The sequence below is a fragment of the Cherax quadricarinatus genome, chromosome 43 (assembly GCF_038502225.1).
Source record: "Cherax quadricarinatus isolate ZL_2023a chromosome 43, ASM3850222v1, whole genome shotgun sequence".
NCBI classification, from domain to species: domain Eukaryota; kingdom Metazoa; phylum Arthropoda; class Malacostraca; order Decapoda; family Parastacidae; genus Cherax; species Cherax quadricarinatus.
Genome location: NC_091334.1, coordinates 11,486,382 through 11,505,062, shown reverse-complemented (window position 1 = coordinate 11,505,062; position 18,681 = coordinate 11,486,382). Strand labels below are relative to the sequence as shown.

The following is an 18,681-nucleotide window of genomic DNA, read 5'->3' as shown; positions in this document are numbered from 1 at the left end:
GAATAAGAAGATGAGAGATAGAGTGTGCTTCCCTGGAGTTGGTGTTGGGGACATAGTTAACAGGCTGGATAATATCATGTCAGGTAATGGGAACAAGCCCATTATCTGTCTCAGTGCTGGTGGAAATGATATTGGGAAGGGTAGGAGAGAAGAGCTGCTAGATAAGTACAGGTCAGCTATAGATTTCATTAAGTCTAAGGGAGGGGTCCCAATCATATGTAGCATCTTGCCTAGAAGGGGAGTAGGAAATGAATGATTGTCTAGGGCAATTGGTGTAAATTGCTGGCTAGACAGATACTGCAAGGAACTTGCAATCCCATTCATTGACAACTGGAACAACTTTTATGGCAAACATGATATATATGCAAGGGATGGGGTACATCTCTCTGGGGCTGGGGTGGTAGCACTTGCAGACTCAATTGAGAAGGTCATTGGTGAAATGCCTATGATTTTAAACTGATAGAAGATAGAGGTATGGGTGTGTGTGGGAAACAAGCAGGTTGCAACACTAGGGTTGGAAACAGTAAATGTATAAAAGGCATTCAGCATGAAGTTATAAAGACAATAGATCAGGTCAGCAAACAAAGGGGGACAGAAGAGGGCAGCAAGGGACTAGCTCCCTTAAGGTTTACTATACTAATAGCAGGAGTGTAAGAAATAAGATAGATGAGCTAAGATTAATTGCAAGTGCAGGAAACATAGATATTATTGCTATAACAGAGACCTGGCTCAATCTGAAAGATAGAGAGATGCCCTCTGAATGTCACATACAAGGCTATAAATTATTCCACACTGACAGGGTCAACAGGAAGGGTGGTGGAGTAGCGATGTATGTCAGAGACAATTTAAATTGTTGTGTTAGACAAGATATAAAATTAGAAGCGTCAGCCACTGAATCTGTTTGGTTACAGCTTCTCGAGGGCCGAGAAAAACTAATTTTGGGTGTGATTTACAGGGCCCCAAATCTTGATAGGGAGTGCAGTAAACTTCTATGGGACGAAATTCGTAAGGCATCTACATACGAAAATGTTGTGCTAATGGGAGATTTCAACTATAGACAGATTGACTGGAGCAATTTGACAGGAAATTTAGAGTCAGGTGACTTTCTTGATACGATCCAGGATTGTTTTTTAAAACAGTTTGTGACAGAGCCAACTAGGGGAAATAACCTCCTTGACTTGGTTCTTGCCAGTAGGGAAACACTAATTAATAATCTTGAGGTTAATGATGAGCTTGGGGAAAGTGATCACAAATCACTCAGTTTTAATATATCATGGAATTCCCCTAATAATGGCAATCAAGTCTCTGTCCCTGACTTTCGCTTGGCTGATTTCATAGGACTGAAAAATTACTTAGGTGGGCTGAACTGGAATGACCTGACTAAGGGTCAGGTAGGTGGTGATGGTTGCCGATATGACGCTTTCCAGGGCATAGTTCTAGCTGCTCAGTCAAATTATGTTCCAAATAGGGAAATCAGATCAAACAAAAATTATCCTAAATGGATGAACAATAGATTAAAATATCTGATTGGTCAAAAGAGAGGCATATATAGGCAAATCAAAAGAGGAGAGAGGCAATTAAGAAATCGATATATTCAGTTAAAGAGAGAAATAAAAAAGGGAATTAGAAAAGCAAAAAGAGATTATGAGGTTAAAGTTGCAAGAGAATCGAAGACTAACCCAAAAGGATTCTTTCAGGTATACAGAAGTAAGATCAGGGACAAGATAGGCCCACTCAAAAGTTCCTCGGGTCAGCTCACTGACAGTGATAAGGAAATGTGTAGAATTTTTAACACATACTTCCTCTCAGTTTTTACACAGGAGGATACCAGCGATATTCCAGAAATGATAAATTATGTAGAACAGGACGATAATAAACTGTGCACGATTAGGGTCACAAGTGACATGGTCCTTAGACAAATAGATAAATTAAAACCTAACAAATCCCCAGGCCCTGATGAACTGTATGCAAGGGTTCTAAAGGAATGTAAAGAGGAGCTTAGCAAACCTTTGGCTAATCTTTTCAACATATCACTACAAACTGGCATGGTGCCAGATAAGTGGAAAATGGCAAATGTGATACCTATTTTCAAAGCAGGTGACAGGTCCTTAGCTTCGAACTATAGACCAATAAGCCTAACGGAATCAATAATTGCCGAGGCAGTTCGTAGCCACCTTGAAAAGCATAAATTAATCAACGAATCTCAGCATGGTTTTACAAAGGGGCGTTCCTGCCTTACGAATTTATTAACTTTTTTCATTAAGGTATTTGAGGAGGTAGATCATGGTAATGAATATGATATTGTGTATATGGACTTCAGTAAGGCTTTTGACAGGGTCCCACATCAGAGACTATTGAGGAAAATTAAGGCACATGGAATAGAAGGAGAAATGTTTTCCTGGATAGAGGCATGGTTGACAAATAAGCAGCAGAGAGTTTGCATAAATGGGGAGAAATCAGAGTGGGGAAGCGTCACGAGCGGTGTTCCACAGGGGTCAGTGTTGGGCCCCCTGCTGTTCACAATCTACATAAACGACATAGATGGGGGCATAAAGAGCGACATCAGCAAGTTTGCCGATGACACCAAGATAGGCCATCGAATTCATTCTGACAAGGACATTAGAGCACTCCAGGAAGATTTGAATAGACTGATGCAGTGGTCGGAGAAGTGGCAGATGCAGTTTAATATAGACAAATGCAAAGTTCTAAATGTTGGACAGGACAATAACCATGCCACATATAAACTAAATAATGTAGATCTTAATATCACGGATTGCGAAAAAGATTTAGGAGTTCTGGTTAGCAGTAATCTGAAACCAAGACAACAGTGCATAAGTGTTCGCAATAAAGCTAATAGAATCCTTGGCTTCATAACAAGAAGCATAAATAATAGGAGTCCTCAGGTTGTTCTTCAACTCTATACATCCTTGGTTAGGCCTCATTTAGATTATGCTGCACAGTTTTGGTCACCGTATTACAGAATGGATATAAATGCTCTGGAAAATGTACAAAGGAGGATGACAAAGTTGATCCCATGTATCAGAAACCTTCCCTATGAGGATAGACTAAGGGCCCTGAATCTGCACTCTCTAGAAAGACGTAGAATTAGGGGGGATATGATTGAGGTGTATAAATGGAAGACAGGAATAAATAAAGGGGATGTAAATAGTGTGCTGAAAATATCTAGCCTAGACAGGACTCGCAGCAATGGTTTTAAGTTGGAAAAATTCAGATTCAGGAAGGATATAGGAAAGTACTCGTTTGGTAATAGAGTTGTGGATGAGTGGAACAAACTCCCGAGTACAGTTATAGAGGCCAGAACGTTGTGTAGCTTTAAAAATAGGTTGGATAAATGCATGAGTGGATGTGGGTGGGTGTGAGTTGGACCTGATAGCTTGTGCTACCAGGTCGGTTGCCGTGTTCCTCCCTTAAGTCAATGTGACCTGACCTGACTAGGTTGGGTGCACTGGCTTAAGCCGGTAGGAGACTTGGACTTGCCTCGCATGGGCCAGTAGGCCTGCTGCAGTGTTCCTTCGTTCTTATGTTCTTAAAGAGTAGTGGTAAACAGAGTTAAATCAGATGCTGCCATAGTGAAGAGCTCTGTCCCACAAGGCACAGTACTCGCACCTACCCTGTTCCTTATTCTCATATCAGACATAGACAGAGATGTAAACCACAGCACTGTATCATCTTTTGCAGACGATACTAGGATCTACATGAGAGTGTCATCCACTGAGGACACGGCAAAGCTCCAACAAGATATAAACCAAGTTTTCCAATGGGCAACAGAGAACAATATGATGTTCAATGAAGACAAATTCCAACTACTCCGTTACAGAAAACTGGAGGAAATAATAACTAGGACTGAGTATACTACAAACTCTAACCACACAATAGAGCGGAAAGGTAATGTGAAGGACCTGGGTGTGGTAATGTCTGAGGATCTCACCTTCAAGGACCACAATAATGCCACTATCACATCTGCTAGGAAACTGATAGGATGGATAATGAGAACATTCAAGACAAGAGATGCTAAGCCAATGATGATCCTTTTTAAATCACTTATTCTTTCTAGGCTGGAATACTGCTGTACATTAACATCCCCATTCAAGGCAGGTGAAATTGCAGAGTTAGAGAATGTACAGAGAACCTTTACTGCACGTATAATTTCCTTCAAACACCTTAACTACTGGGAGCGCCTGGAAGCACTTGACTTGTACTCACTAGAGCGCAGGCGAGAGAGATATATCATAAACTACACCTGGAAGATTCTGGAGGGACTGGTCCCTAATATGCATACAGCAATCACTCCACACGAAAGCAAAAGACTTGGCAGGCGATGCAACATACCCCCAGTGAAAAGCAGGTGCACCACTAGTACACTAAGAGAAAACACAATAAGTGTCCGGGGCCCAAGACTGTTCAACAGCCTCCCACTTGCAATAAGGGGCATTACGGGAAAACCCCTGGTTGTCTTCAAGAGGGAGCTGGACAGATACCTAAAGACGGTGCCAAATCAGCCGGGCTGTGGCTCGTACGTTGGATTGCGTGCGGCCAGCAGTAACAGCCTCGTTGATCAGGCCCTGATCCACCGGGGGGCCTGGTCGTGGACCGGGCCACGGGGGCGTTGATCCCCGGAATGCCCTCCAGGTAGCCTGGAGTCGATACGTTTAGTCCATTAATCTTAAAGACTGATGGACAAAACACATCGACACCAGGCTGAGGGACTGATTACCTCAAACTCCTCTTTTTTTCTACCGCTCTTCTTTGTACTGAACTGATAAAGCCACTTTGTAGCGAAACGATTCCTCCACAAAAGATTCCCAAATGTTGCACTAGTGTGTCATTCATCCCTAGCATCCCATAACCTCAGCCGCCTGTACCTCAACCTACTCAACAGGGATACTGCAGGTACGATACAAGTTTTGAATGCAGTGAAATATAAAAATAACTGAGCCTGCAGGATCTGTTGTGGAGGTTTGGGTTGACTGCTCAACTGCCTCCCAGCATACACAAGGGAGGATTACCAATAGACCCCTGGCTGTCTTTAAGGAGCTGGCCAGGCACCTGAAGTTAATACTTGACCAGCCGGGCTGTGCTTCGTACGTTTGCGTGAGGCCAGCAGTAACAGCCTGGTTGATCAGGCCTTGATCCACCGCAAGGCCTGGTCATGGACCAAGCCGCGGGGGCACTGACCCCCGAAATACCCTCCAGATATTTTAGAGAGGATGAAACAAAATAAGCTCTCTTATCTGTTAATGGTTTTAAATGATTTCAATCCATTAGCAGCGGACGGAGGACCGAACCTCCATCACTGCTTGTGCTGAATGATCCACAAGGGTTCAGCGCTTCACACAAACAAATAAACCAACTCTAAAAACAAACAATACCTTTCAAATTTTGAAAATCGACTCAAACTGCAAAAAAAGTGTACCTGAAGTAGTGAAAGAAAATAGAATTAAAAGAGGCATAAAGGGAAGGCAAGAAAAGAGGAAGAGAGAGAGATAGAGATAGAGAGAGGGAAAGTGAGGGAGGGGGAGGGATACCAGTGAGGAAAGGTTATGAGGGAGGGTGAAGACTGAGAGGGGAAAACAAGGGAGAGGAAAGGGCAGAAAGAGATGAAGGATGGAGTGTGGGTGGGAGGGAGAAGGAAGGTTAGAGGGAGCACAAGCGGGAGGGTAGACTAGAAGGGGTGGTGGTGGTGGTGGTGGTGTAGAGAGTGGAGACCAAGAAAGGATATAGTTACCAGTTGTATCCTGTGTGTTTTATTTACCATTGTTCTAAAATCATTTATAATCTCGCACTCTTGCTATACCAGCACCAACACTATACTCGACATAATTCATACATGAAGCATGTATACTATTATTATTATATTCGCAGGGAAGTGCTAAACCCGCAGGAGCCATATGTATCAGAGTTTAGGGAACGACTTTTTATTTTAATCCAAAAAGAGGGTAGCTCCCACTCCTTGGACAAGGGTTCTTTACTAGCAGTGCAACGAGCACACTAACTCAATTGACTCAAGCCGGTAGGAGACTTGGACCTGCCTCACATGGGCCAGTAGGCCTGCTGAAGTGTTCTTTCTTATGTTCTTGTGTAAAAGGGCCAATATTTTCTAAGACTCTTCACCATTCTTGAAGGGGGCACATTGTGTAGCATATATAGTTAGCAAAAGTAACTATCATTAGTAGTAGTAGTATTCATAAGGAAGTCCTAAATCTCAAAGAATCATACAGCTTCTGATGAACGGCATCCACGATATAAAGAACACTCAGGACTGTAGAAATAAATCACTTGAACTTTTTGTGTTAGCCTAAGGTAACTTACACATGTTACTATGTACGACAATTGTAATCATTCAGAAATTATGTTAAGTGCCAAAATAAATTTACATATTTACTTACACAAGACAGAATCTTTTCAAGAGGTAACTAGAGGAGGGCAGCGGCAGGCCCACGCAGGTACCACTAATCACAGATAACTAAATCTAACACCTACGTCACATATCATAAGAACACGCAATATACTATAACACAGCACATTCTCCTACCATACATGACGATTCTAGAAGAGGAGAGAGACGTGGGCAGGTCACCTTATACCTGCTGTCCCAGTTACCTAGCAGTATGTACCTGCGTGTTGCTGAGGGCCACATCCTAGAGGACCACAATGGGAATAAGCCACAGCACTTGGCCTTGGTGGGTTATCATAGGTTAATAACCCTAAAGGATGTCCACTTCTTCCAACGCCCCACACAACTTAATGACACAAAACACGCACTACACCACTACACAGCCTCCTACTACATTATTATTATTTTCACACACACACAAACTACACACCCCTCTCATAGTGCAGTGGTAGTATAATGGTAGCACAGTGACAGATTACTAGAGAGTGGTAGCACAGTGAGAGTTCATTAGTAGTGAAGTGGTAGCGTAGTTGTAGCACAGTGGCACTCCATTAGTAATGTAGTGGTAACGTAGTTGTAGCAGAATGATAGCAGCAGCAAGCAAGCAGCAGCACAGCGCGTTGGGCTCAACCAAAAGCACCCGTGGTGAAACCCAGATCAGGGCGGGACGCCTGGGCAAGTCTCCCAACACTCACCGCCCTTGTTACCTAGTAATAATTACTTAGCTGATGAAAAACATAAGCCAGCAGCTGAACACAGCTGCTGGCTTATTAGTCCATGCTAGGTAGGTCATACCCAACGCATTAACTACTCTATACAAACCTGGAGTATACCTGGAGGGTCTTCCGGAGGTCAACGCCCCCGCGCCTCGGTCCATGACCAGGTGGATCAGGGCCTGATCAACCAGGCTGTTAATGTTGGCCGCACGCAAACCTGTTTTCCTATATCCTTTCTAAATCTAAATTTTTCTAACTTAAATCCGTTACTGTGAGTCAAATTCTGATCCAACATTCTCAACACTATATACATCTCCTGTATTTATTCCGTGCATTTCCTTGCGCACTTTTAGCATATTCCCTCACCTCTTGCTTCCAGTAACTGTAAATTCAATGCCTTCAGCCTATCTTTATAGTAAAGGATTCACATGCACGAGATTACCTTTGAAGTTTCAAGAGTTTATCTACTCTGAGTCCGGCCATGGGCCAGGCTCGTCTGGTGCTTGCCTGGTCAACCAGGCTGTTGCTGCTGGAGGCCCGCTGCCCCACATATCCATCACAGCCTGGTTGATATGGCACCTGGTGAAACTACTTGTCCAGTTTCCTGCTTTTACACTGGTTCCAGCCGTGTTTCTGATATCTTCTGGTAAGATGTTAAATAGTCTGGGACCCCGGATGTTGATACAGTGTTCCCACACGTTGTGCCCACCGCACCTCTGCTCCTCACTGGATTTATTTTACACTTCCTCGCATATCTCTCACTCCAGTATATTGTTATGGCAGTGTGAAGGTTTGGGACCAGGCCGTCGATAGACCAACAGCGAGCAGTGTAATCTACAGCAAGTCTCACAAATGATATACAAAGCTGAAGTATAGTCTTGGGGGGGGGGGGCTTTTATTATTTATAAGCCTTGATATAAAGCCAACAAGTCTACGCTCTTTACTGTGACCTCTTATACATTGTTGTCTTACCTTTGATGAGTTCCCAATGTTTTTCTACTCCCAGAGCCTGGTCTTGGGCCAGGCTCATCTGGTGCTTGCCTGGTCAACCAGGCTATTGCTACTGGTGGTCCGCTGACCCACATATCCATCACAGCCTGGTTGATATGGCACCTGGTGAAGATACCTGTCCAGTTTCCACTTGAAGATTTCTACATTTGTTCCAGCAGTGCTTCTGATATTTCTGGTAAAAAGTTCAATAGCCTGGGGCCCCGGACGTTGATACAGTGTTGTCCTGTTGTGCCCACGGCGCCCCTGCTTGTCACTGGGTTTATTTTGCACTATTTCCCAGATCTCTCAATCCTGTATGTTGTTATGGCAAAGTGCATATTGAGGATAAAGCCCCCTAAGTACTTTCCAGGAATATATTATCATGTATCTCTCTCCCCCCGCTCCAATGAGTAGATACTTAGGACTTTTAGGCATTCTCAGTAATTGGCTCTATGCTTCCTGTAAACGATCTCAGATATTTCTCCTGCCCTGAACGGGACCGTCAACACTGAACATTTTTCTAAATGAGAGACTCGGCTTTAGTTCCCTGTTAGCCAACACTCCTTCGTATTTCTGGCACTCGGTGTTATTAAGATTTACATAATTTAGTTTACAGGTGTCCTGGTTGCTTTCTTTTCCTAGGAGTAAAGCCTCACATCTGTCCACGATAAATTGCATCTGCCACTTTCCCACCACATCATCGTACCAAAATCGACCTGTAGAACCCTGGTGTCCACTGAATCTAAATGTCACCGCAGCTAAGTGTCGCTGCTGCTAAGTATCGCCGCAGCTGCCACTGTAGGTGTCACTGCAGCTAAGTATCACCGTTGTCACTGCAGCTAAGTATCACTACAGTTAAGTGTCAATGCTAAGTATCACTGCTGCTAAGTATCAGTGCTGCTAAGTGTCACTGCAGCTAAGTTTTACTGTAGCTAAGTGTCATTGCTGTTAAATATCACTGCTGCTAAGTGTCACTGCTAAGTATCACTGTTGCTAAGTGTCACTGCTAAGTATCACTGCTGCTAAGTGTCACTGCTAAGTATCACTGTTGCTAAGTGTCACTGCTAAGTATCACTGTTGCTAAGTGTCACTGCTAAGTATCACTGTTGCTAAGTGTCACTGTTGCTAAGTGTCACTGCTAAGTATCACTGTTGCTAAGTGTCACTGCTAAGTATCACTGTTGCTAAGTGTCACTGCTAAGTATCACTGTTGCTAAGTGTCACTGCTAAGTATCACTGCCGCCAAGTATTACTGCTATCACTGTTGCTAAGTATCACTGCAGCTATCACTGTTGCTAAGTATCAATGCAGCTATCACTGTTGATAACTGTCACTGCTGCTATCACTGTTGCTAAATGCCACTGCAGCTATCACTGTTGCTAAGTGCCACTGCAGCTATCTCTGTTGATGTCACTGCAGCTATCACTGTTGCTAAATGCCACTGCAGCTATCACTGTTGCTAAGTGCCACTGCAGCTATCTGTTGCTGTCACTGCAGCTATCACTGTTGCTAAATGTCACTGCTGCTATCACTGTTGCTAAGTGCCACTGCAGCTATCACTGTTGTTATGTGCAACTGCAGCTATCACTGTTGCTAAGTATCACTTTTATCACTGTTGCAAAGTGTCACTGCAGCCATCACTGTTGCTAATTGCCACTGCAGCTATCACTGTTGCTAAGTGCCACTGCAGCTATCTCTGTTGCTAAGTGTCACTGCTGCTATCACTGTTGCTAAGTGTCACTGCTGCTATCATTGTTGCTGTCACTGCAGCTATCACTGCTGCTAAGTGTCACCGCAGCTATCATTGTTGCTGTCACTGCAGCTATCACTGTTGCTAAGTGTCACTGCAGCTATCACTGTTCCTGTCACTACAGCTATCACTGTTGTTAAGTGCCACTGCAGCTATCACTGTTGCTAAGTGTCACTGCTGCTATCACTGTTGCTAAGTGTCACTGCAGCTATCACTGTTGCTAAGTGTCACTGTGTGGCATGCAAAGAGTACGTAACCTTTATTCGGCGCATGTACACACTCTTCAACCAGCGAGCCAGTACTAGGGTCGAACGATGGGGCCCCATCGTTCGATCAGTACCCAGATTCAAGCCAATGAGAAGATGGTTTTGACAATCGCAGAGGTGTTGTGGGTACCACCCGCCTGTCTGCCATTGTCATTCCCATTCTAGAACTGGTTGAAGCACGGTCTGCTCTCTAGTGGCTTCTATTCTGCCTTGCTTATCGTTGAGTGCACTAATACCCATTGTTGTATATAGTGTACATACTTCTGTTCTTACCTGGTGAAGGATAATATAAGTCAAAAGTTTTTCTGCTGTGTTTATTTTGTTCCCTTCACACCCAGGATAACAGGTCTTTGGATTCCTGGGTTGCAATACACTATCACTGTTGCTGTCACTGCTATCACTGTTGCTAAGTGTCACTGCTATCATTGTTGCTGCCACTGCTGCTATCACTGCTAAGTGTCACTGCAATCTGTTACTCCACCTTTCAGATATTTATATCACATTCTAATTGCTTATAATTATAACCATGATTTTTAAAGGGGTGGACCGGTAAGCCAACAGAAGTCCTCGGTCAGATGACCAAAAGCTTCAGCTATGGGTCATCACATGACTAAGACCCGAGTCAAGAAACACTTGTCCTGTTTCCTGACAAACTATACCTACCTACATAACATGCCACCTCCAATGTGGCTTCCCCTTTCCCGTTCGTCTTCTCCAGCGGAACAACCGTCCACAGCTTCTCTCTCAAACAGCCTGGTGAGAAAAGCAGACTCGATGCCCTCACTAGCCATTTATCACATAACTTCATTTTTAAGTGTGCGCGCGAGCGTGCGCGTGATAATGGTAGAATTACCCACAATATATTAGGTTAATGGACAAAGCTCCCGGAGAGCGAAACGTTTCCACAATAAAATGCCGAATTAGTTACACATGTCTCCTTTCACCTCACCTGTATGGTTGCTGAGGTTGAGTCTCGGCTCCTGGCCCCGCTTCTCCACTGGCCGCTACTGCGTTTTCCCTTTCTTGGCTTTGAGGTTTCTTAAAGCTATGTAATGATCGCTGTATAGCCCTTGTGGCTTAGCGCTTCTTTTTGATTATAATAATAATAATAATATGTAATGATGGTGCCTCCACCACTCCACACTCCAGGTCCTTCCACTTACTGACTACTCGAAGATTTAACAAATACTTCCTTACATCCTTGTGAATTAATTATCTGTCTGTTCAGCGTTTAGCTGTTTCTTGTCTCGAAAATTCTATCCCTGTTCACCTTATTAATTCCTCTCGGTATTTTTATGTCGTTGTCATATCTCTTAGTCCTTCTGTCCACTCTTATCAAGCGTTGCTCCCGTGTGTGTGCGCGCGCGCGCTCACCTATCTGTACTCGCCTATTTGTGGTTGCAGGGGTCGATTCACAGCTCCTGCCCCCGCGTCTTCACTGGCCACTACTGAGTCACTCTCCCTGCACCATGAGCTTAAACCTAAGAATGGATCCTGCCTCCACATCGCTTCCCAAACTATTCCACTTCCTAACTACTCTGACTGAAGAAATGCTTCCTAACATCCCTGTGATTCATCTATGTCTTCAACTTCCAACTGTGTCCCCTTGTTGCTGTGTCCCATCTCCGGAACATTCTGTCCACCTTGTCAATTCCTCTCAGTATTTTATGTCGTTATCATGTCCCTCCCTCTCTCTCCTGTCCTCCAGTGTCGTCAGGTCGATTTCCCTTAACCTCTCTCGTAGGACATATCCCTTAGATCTGGGACTAGTCTTGCTACAAACCTTTGCACTTTTGTTTCTTTACGTGCTTGGCTAGATGTGGATTCCAAACTGGTGCCCCATACTCCAATATGGGCCTAACGTACACAGTGTACAGGGTCCTGAACGATTCCTTATTAACATGGGGGAATGCTGTTCTTAGGTTTGCTAGGCGCCCATATGCTGCAGCAGTTATTTGGTTGATGTGCGCCTCAGGAGATGTGCCTGGTGTTATACTCACCCTAAGATCTTTTTCCTTGAGTGAGGTTTGTGGTCTCTGGCCCCCTAGACTGTACTCTGCGGTCTTCTTTGCCCTTCCCCAATCTTCAATCTTTGTGTGTGTGTATGTGGTGTGTGGTATGTGGTATGTTTTGTGTGGTATGTAGTGTGTGGTATGTGTTGTGTGGTATGTAGTGTGTATGTGGTATGTGTTGTGTGGTATGTGTTGTGTGGTATGTAGTGTGTATGTGGTATGTGTTGTGTGGTATGTAGTGTGTATGTGGTATGTGTTGTGTGGTATGTAGTGTGTATGTGGTATGTGTTGTGTGGTACGTGGTGTATGTGGTGTGTATGCGGTATGTGTTGTGTGGTATGTAGTGTATGTGGTATGTGTTGTGTGGTATGTAGTATGTGGTATGTGTTGTGTGGTATGTAGTATGTGGTATGTGTTGTGTGGTATGTAGTATGTGGTATGTGTTGTGTGGTATGTAGTATGTGGTATGTGTTGTGTGGTATGTAGTGTGTATGTGGTATGTGTTGTGTGGTATGTAGTGTGTATGTGGTGTGTGGTATGTGGTGTGTATGTGGTATGTGTTGTGTGGTACGTGGTGCTTGTGGTGTGTTTTATGTGTTTGTGAATAAAAATAAGTGACATTCTAGAGGGAGTCACGTCAATTACCATCTATACAATTACATGGAAGCGCTACAACCATATGGGTCATTCAACATATAGGGGATGGAAGGCAGTCTGGTTTGATCCGAGAGAGGGAATCAAGGCCCTTTACCGGAGCTGAATGCGTAAGAGAGATAAGATTTTGTTAGTTTTTTAAGTCAGTGCGTCACCCAGGGACTGTCTTATTTCCATTGTGGTCCTTAATCTTGTCCCCGAGGATGCCACCCACATCAGTTGACTAACACCCAGGTACCTACTTGCTTGCTAGGTCAACGGGACAACAGGTGTAAGGAAACACGCCCAATGTTTCCGCCCTTGCCAAGGATCGAACCACGGACACTCAGCGTGTGAAGCGAGAGCGTTGCCTATCAGACCACGGGACACTGGTAGTATATTTGCTTCAGATCATTAAAATACTGAGGAAGATTTTATTTAGATAATAAACCCGAAGGGTTAATAACACGGTGGGTTAATAACAGACGATGGGAAATAAAAATTATTATTATTATTATTAAGAAAGACGATAATTTTTATTTCCAATTTACGTCTCGAGTTTCCCCCAGGATGCCACCCACAACATTCAACTATTTAATATTTACTGGTAGGTGCTGGTATAATATCTATGATGCATGGACAGGGCAGGTTGCATGTCCACCATCACAGTCCAGAAGGTTACATGTCCACCACAAGTCCAGAAGGTTACATGTCCACCACAACAGTCCAGAAGGTTACATGTCCACCACAACAGTCCAGAAGGTTACATGTCCACCATAACAGTCCAGAAGGTTACATGTCCACCATAACAGTCCAAAAGGTTACATGTCCACCATCACAGTCCAGATGGTTACATGTCTACCATCACAGTCAAGATGGTTACATGTCCACCATCACAGTCCAGATTACGAGTGGACCACCACCGTCCAGAAGCTTACAGGTCTACCACCAGTCCTTAAGCTTACAGTTCCACCGCTACAGCCCTGAGGCTTACAGGTCTACCACCACTATCCAGAAGATTACAGGCCCACCACTGTCCAGAAGGTTACAGGTCCACACCACCACTGTCCAGAAGGTTACATGTCCACCACCACTGTCCAGAAGGTTACAGGTCCACCACCACCACCACTGTCCAGGTTACAGGTCCACCACCACCACCGTCCAGAAGCTTACAGGTCCACCACCATCGTCCAGAAACTTACAGGTTCACTACCACCGTCCAAAACTTTGGGGCCCAGCCCCTGGACCCATTATGTACCTCTGTAATCTTTTAACTACCGCCCACAGGATGGGTATGGGGTGCATAAAAAACATATTAAACTTAAACTAACACCGTCCAGAAGCTTATAGGTCCACCACCACAACCACCGTCCAGAAGCTTATAGGTCCACCACCACAACCACCGTCCAGAAGCTTACAGGTCCAACACAACCACCACCGTCCAGAAGCTTACAGGTCCAACACAACCACCACCGTCCAGAAGCTTACAGGTCCAACACAACCACCACCGTCCAGAAGCTTACAGGTCCAACACAACCACCACCGTCCAGAAGCTTACAGGTCCACTACCATCATCGTTTAGAAGCTTACAGGTCCACTACCACCATCGCCCAGAAGCTTACAGGTCCACCACTACCGTCCAGAAGCTTACAGGTCCACTACTACCATCGTCCAGAAGGTTACAGGTCCACTACTACAATCGTTTAGAAGCTTACAGGTCCACTACCATCACCGTCCAGAAGCTTACAGGTCCACTACCATCACCGTCCAGAAGCTTACAGGTTCACTACCATCACCGTCCAGAAGCTTACAGGTTCACCACCGTCCAGAAGTTTACAGGTCCACCACCACCGTCCAAAAGCTTACAGGTCCAACACCACCATCACGTTCCAGAAGCTTACAGGTCCACCACCGTCCAGAAGCTTGCATGTCCACCACGACCGTCCAGAAGCTTACAGATCCACCACCACCGTCCAGGAGCTTGCATGTCCATATCGCCTAGAAGCTTGGTTGTCCACACCACAGCTTGCATGCTGTGCTCATGATAGCATGGCTTGCAAGAAGCAGTGGCTTGCAAGCAGCAGTGGCTTGCATGACTTGCAAGCAGCAGTGGCTTGCATGGCTTGCAAGGCTTGCAAGCAGCAGTGGCTTGCAAGGCTTGCAAGCAGCAGTGGCTTGCAAGGCTTGCAAACAGCAGTGGCTTGCAAGGCTTGCAAGCAGCAGTGGCTTGCATGGCTTGCAAGCAGCAGTGGCTTGCATGGCTTGCAAGCAGCAGTGGCTTGCAAGGCTTGCAAGCAGCAGTGGCTTGCATGGCTTGCAAGCAGCAGTGGCTTGCATGACTTGCAAGCAGCAGTGGCTTGCATGGCTTGCAAGGCTTGCAAGCAGCAGTGGCTTACAAGGCTTGCAAGCAGCAGTGGCTTGCAAGGCTTGCAAACAGCAGTGGCTTGCAAGGCTTGCAAGCAGCAGTGGCTTGCATGGCTTGCAAGCAGCAGTGGCTTGCAAGGCTTGCAAGCAGCAGTGGCTTGCAAGGCTTGCAAGCAGCAGTGGCTTACATCCTAGGCTGAGCTATCATTAAGATTATTATTATAATCAAAAAGGAGCGCTAAGCCACAAGGGCTATACAGCGGCTATCATTAAGAGAGACGCCAAGTTGGAGGTCTTACCAGCACAAGCAACCCATCACATGTACGTCCTTGACTCTCACGTTACTCTCCCCACCAGAAACATTTGGTCGTTGGACATACAAAACAAAGGTACTCACATATGATGGAGATGGGAACAATGTGTCCTAGGGAAGTCAAATTGGCTTCCTCCTCCTCACACACACGACCCTCGCACAAAACTGGTTCACTTAACTCGTCTCCTAATGATACATCACTGGTGTTGTATTACGATACACAGAATTACCTTAACCTTATTAGGACTAATTCTCAATCTAGTGCAAAGGGAAATGTTTTGTTATTTCAGTGGTTTATTTACAGGGAGCACAGGAGCACCGACATACACCTCCGATCACAGCCAACAGACAACTGAACACAATCCAAGATGGCTGCGTTTGTTGGTAACTTCGTACGCAAGCACCGAACCTGACTGAAAAGGTCATTAAATTAGCACCTCTCACGCATATCGACATAATATTTAAAGTTGCGGGGTATGTATGTATGCACCAACGCACAGTATACATTTCATCCGTTGTTTATAAATTAGTTTAAGGAAAATCCACATCAGTTCCGTTGAGAACATCAGGGTTGTCGGACGCAGCATCAGTGTCCGTTTTCTGTTACTTCCTCAAACTTATAAAAACAAAATATTTATATTGTTTTATCCTTTTTATATATCAACATCTGTTGTCTTATCTACGGAAATACTTATACCGGTGCAGTAGTTATATAAAGCGTTCAGTGACCCCCATATACCATAGAACGAATAACGGAAATATTCCTGAAATTTGGCAGCTGCCTTGAAAAAAACTGCACTGCGGATGTGAGTTTTACGAGTTAGTAAATGTCTAATTATAATTACACCGGGAGTAGTGACCCATGCTGCTTCACCATTACTAAAAAGGACAATTTTGGGTTTGTTCTTGGGTGTGATATATAGGATAAAAAAAATATTGACTCTTAATGGTAATAAGTCACTTTGACCTTTAGGGAGATATCTAAGGTAATTTATATTATGTATTATAATTGTATTTATGTGTACCAGTGTCTAAATAACCTCACTAACTTACTAGTGAGACACTGACTTTTTTGGGGTTATATTTAGGTAATCTAAATATATGTTACTATGCAAAACAACCACTCTGAAAGAATAGAGAAATTCCAAGCACTTTCGTGACTACTCACATTATCAAGGAACTATGCATAGTTCCTTGATAATGTGAGTAGTCACGAAAGTGCTTGGAATTTCTCTATTCTTTCAGAGTGGTTGTTTTGCATATTCTGAAATCACCTGTTTACTGTGATCTTATTGCATATGTTACTATGTATAATAACTGTACATAATTGTATATAACATGGAGCAAAACTGATAGGAATGAGGAAGAGCCAGAGGTGAGTCAGTGGGTCAGAACATGAGTCAGTGGGTAGGAACATGAGTCAGTGGGTAGGAACATGAGTCAGTGGGTAGGAACATGAGTCAGTGGGTCAGAATATGAGTCAGTGGGTAGGAACATGAGTCAGTGGGTCAGAACATGAGTCAGTGGGTAGGAACATGAGTCAGTGGGTCGGAACATGAGTCAGTGGGTAGGAACATGAGTCAGTGGGTAGGAACATGAGTCAGTGGGTCAGAACATGAGTCAGTGGGTCAGAACATGAGTCAGTGGGTAGGAACATGAGTCAGTGGGTAGGAACATGACTCAGTGGGTCAGAACATGAGTCAGTGGGTCAGAACATGAGTCAGTGGGTAGGAACTTGAGTCAGTGGGTAGGAACATGAGTCAGTGGGTCGGAACATGAGTCAGTGGGTAGGAACATGAGTCAGTGGGTCAGAACATGAGTCAGTGGGTAGGAACATGAGTCAGTGGGTCAGAACATGAGTCAGTGGGTCAGAACATGAGTCAGTGGATAGGAACATGAGTCAGTGGGTAGGAACATGAGTCAGTGGGTAGGAACATGAGTCAGTGGGTCAGAATATGAGTCAGTGGGTCAGAACATGAGTCAGTGGGTCAGAACATGAGTCAGTGGATAGGAACATGAGTCAGTGGGTAGGAACATGAGTCAGTGGGTAGGAACATGAGTCAGTGGGTAGGAACATGAGTCAGTGGGTAGGAACATGACTCAATGGGTAGGAACATGACTCAGTGGGTAGTAACATGAGTCAGTGGGTAGGAACATGAGTCAGTGGGTAGGAACATGAGTCAATGGATAGGAACATGAGTCAGTGGGTAGGAACATGCGTCAGTGGGTCGGAACGTGAGTCAGTGGGTAGGAACATGACTCAGTGGGTAGGAACTTGAGTCAGTGGGTAGGAACATGAGTCAGTGGGTAGGAACATGAGTCAGTGGGTCGGAACGTGAGTCAGTGGGTAGGAACATGAGTCAGTGGGTCGGAACGTGAGTCAGTGGGTAGGGACATAAGTCAGTGGGTCAGAACATGAGTCAGTGGGTCAGAATATGAATCAGTGGGTAGGAACATGAGTCAGTGGGTAGGAACATGAGTCAGTGGGTCAGAACATGAGTCAGTGGGTAGGAACATGAGTCAGTGGGTAGGAACATGAGTCAGTGGGTCAGAACATGACTCAGTGGGTAGGAACATGAGTCAGTGGGTAGGAACATGAGTCAGTGGGTCGGAACATGAGTCAGTGGGTAGGAACATGAGTCAGTGGGTAGGAACATGAGTCAGTGAGTAGAAACATGAGTCAGTGGGTAGGAACATGACTCAGTGGGTCAGAACATGAGTCAGTGGGTAGGAACATGAGTCAGTGGGTAGGAACATGAGTCAGTGGGTAGGAACATGAGTCAGTGGGTCGGAACATGAGTCAGTGGGTAGGAACACGAGTCAGTGCGTCAGAACATGAATCAGTGGGAAGGAACATGATTCAGTGGGTAGGAACATGACTCAGTGGGTAGGAACATGACTCAGTGGATAGGAACATGACTCAGTGGGTAGGAACATGACTCAGTGGGTCAGAACATGAGTCAGTGGGTAGGAACATGAGTCAGTGGGTCAGAACATGAGTCAGTGGGTCAGAACATGAGTCAGTGGATAGGAACATGAGTCAGTGGGTAGGAACATGAGTCAGTGGGTAGGAACATGAGTCAGTGGGTCAGAATATGAGTCAGTGGGTCAGAACATGAGCCAGTGGGTCAGAACATAAGTCAGTGGATAGGAACATGAGTCAGTGGGTCAGAATATGAGTCAGTGGGTCAGAACATGAGCCAGTGGGTCAGAACATAAGTCA

At 44.8% G+C, this 18,681-nt stretch overlaps 1 protein-coding gene across 5 annotated transcripts in view; it reads right to left on the bottom strand.

Moving 5' to 3' along the window:
- Nucleotides 1–15,814, bottom strand: part of LOC128694262 (ankyrin repeat domain-containing protein 50) — a 466,221-nt gene extending 450,407 nt beyond the window's left edge. For all 5 annotated transcript variants that reach the window (XM_070093575.1, XM_053784297.2, XM_053784300.2 and 2 more), the window contains exon 1: nt 15,543–15,814. The gene's annotated coding sequence lies outside the window, so the exon portion shown is untranslated. The remainder of the gene's footprint in view (nt 1–15,542) is intronic.
- Between the last annotated feature and the right edge of the window lie 2,867 nt (nt 15,815–18,681).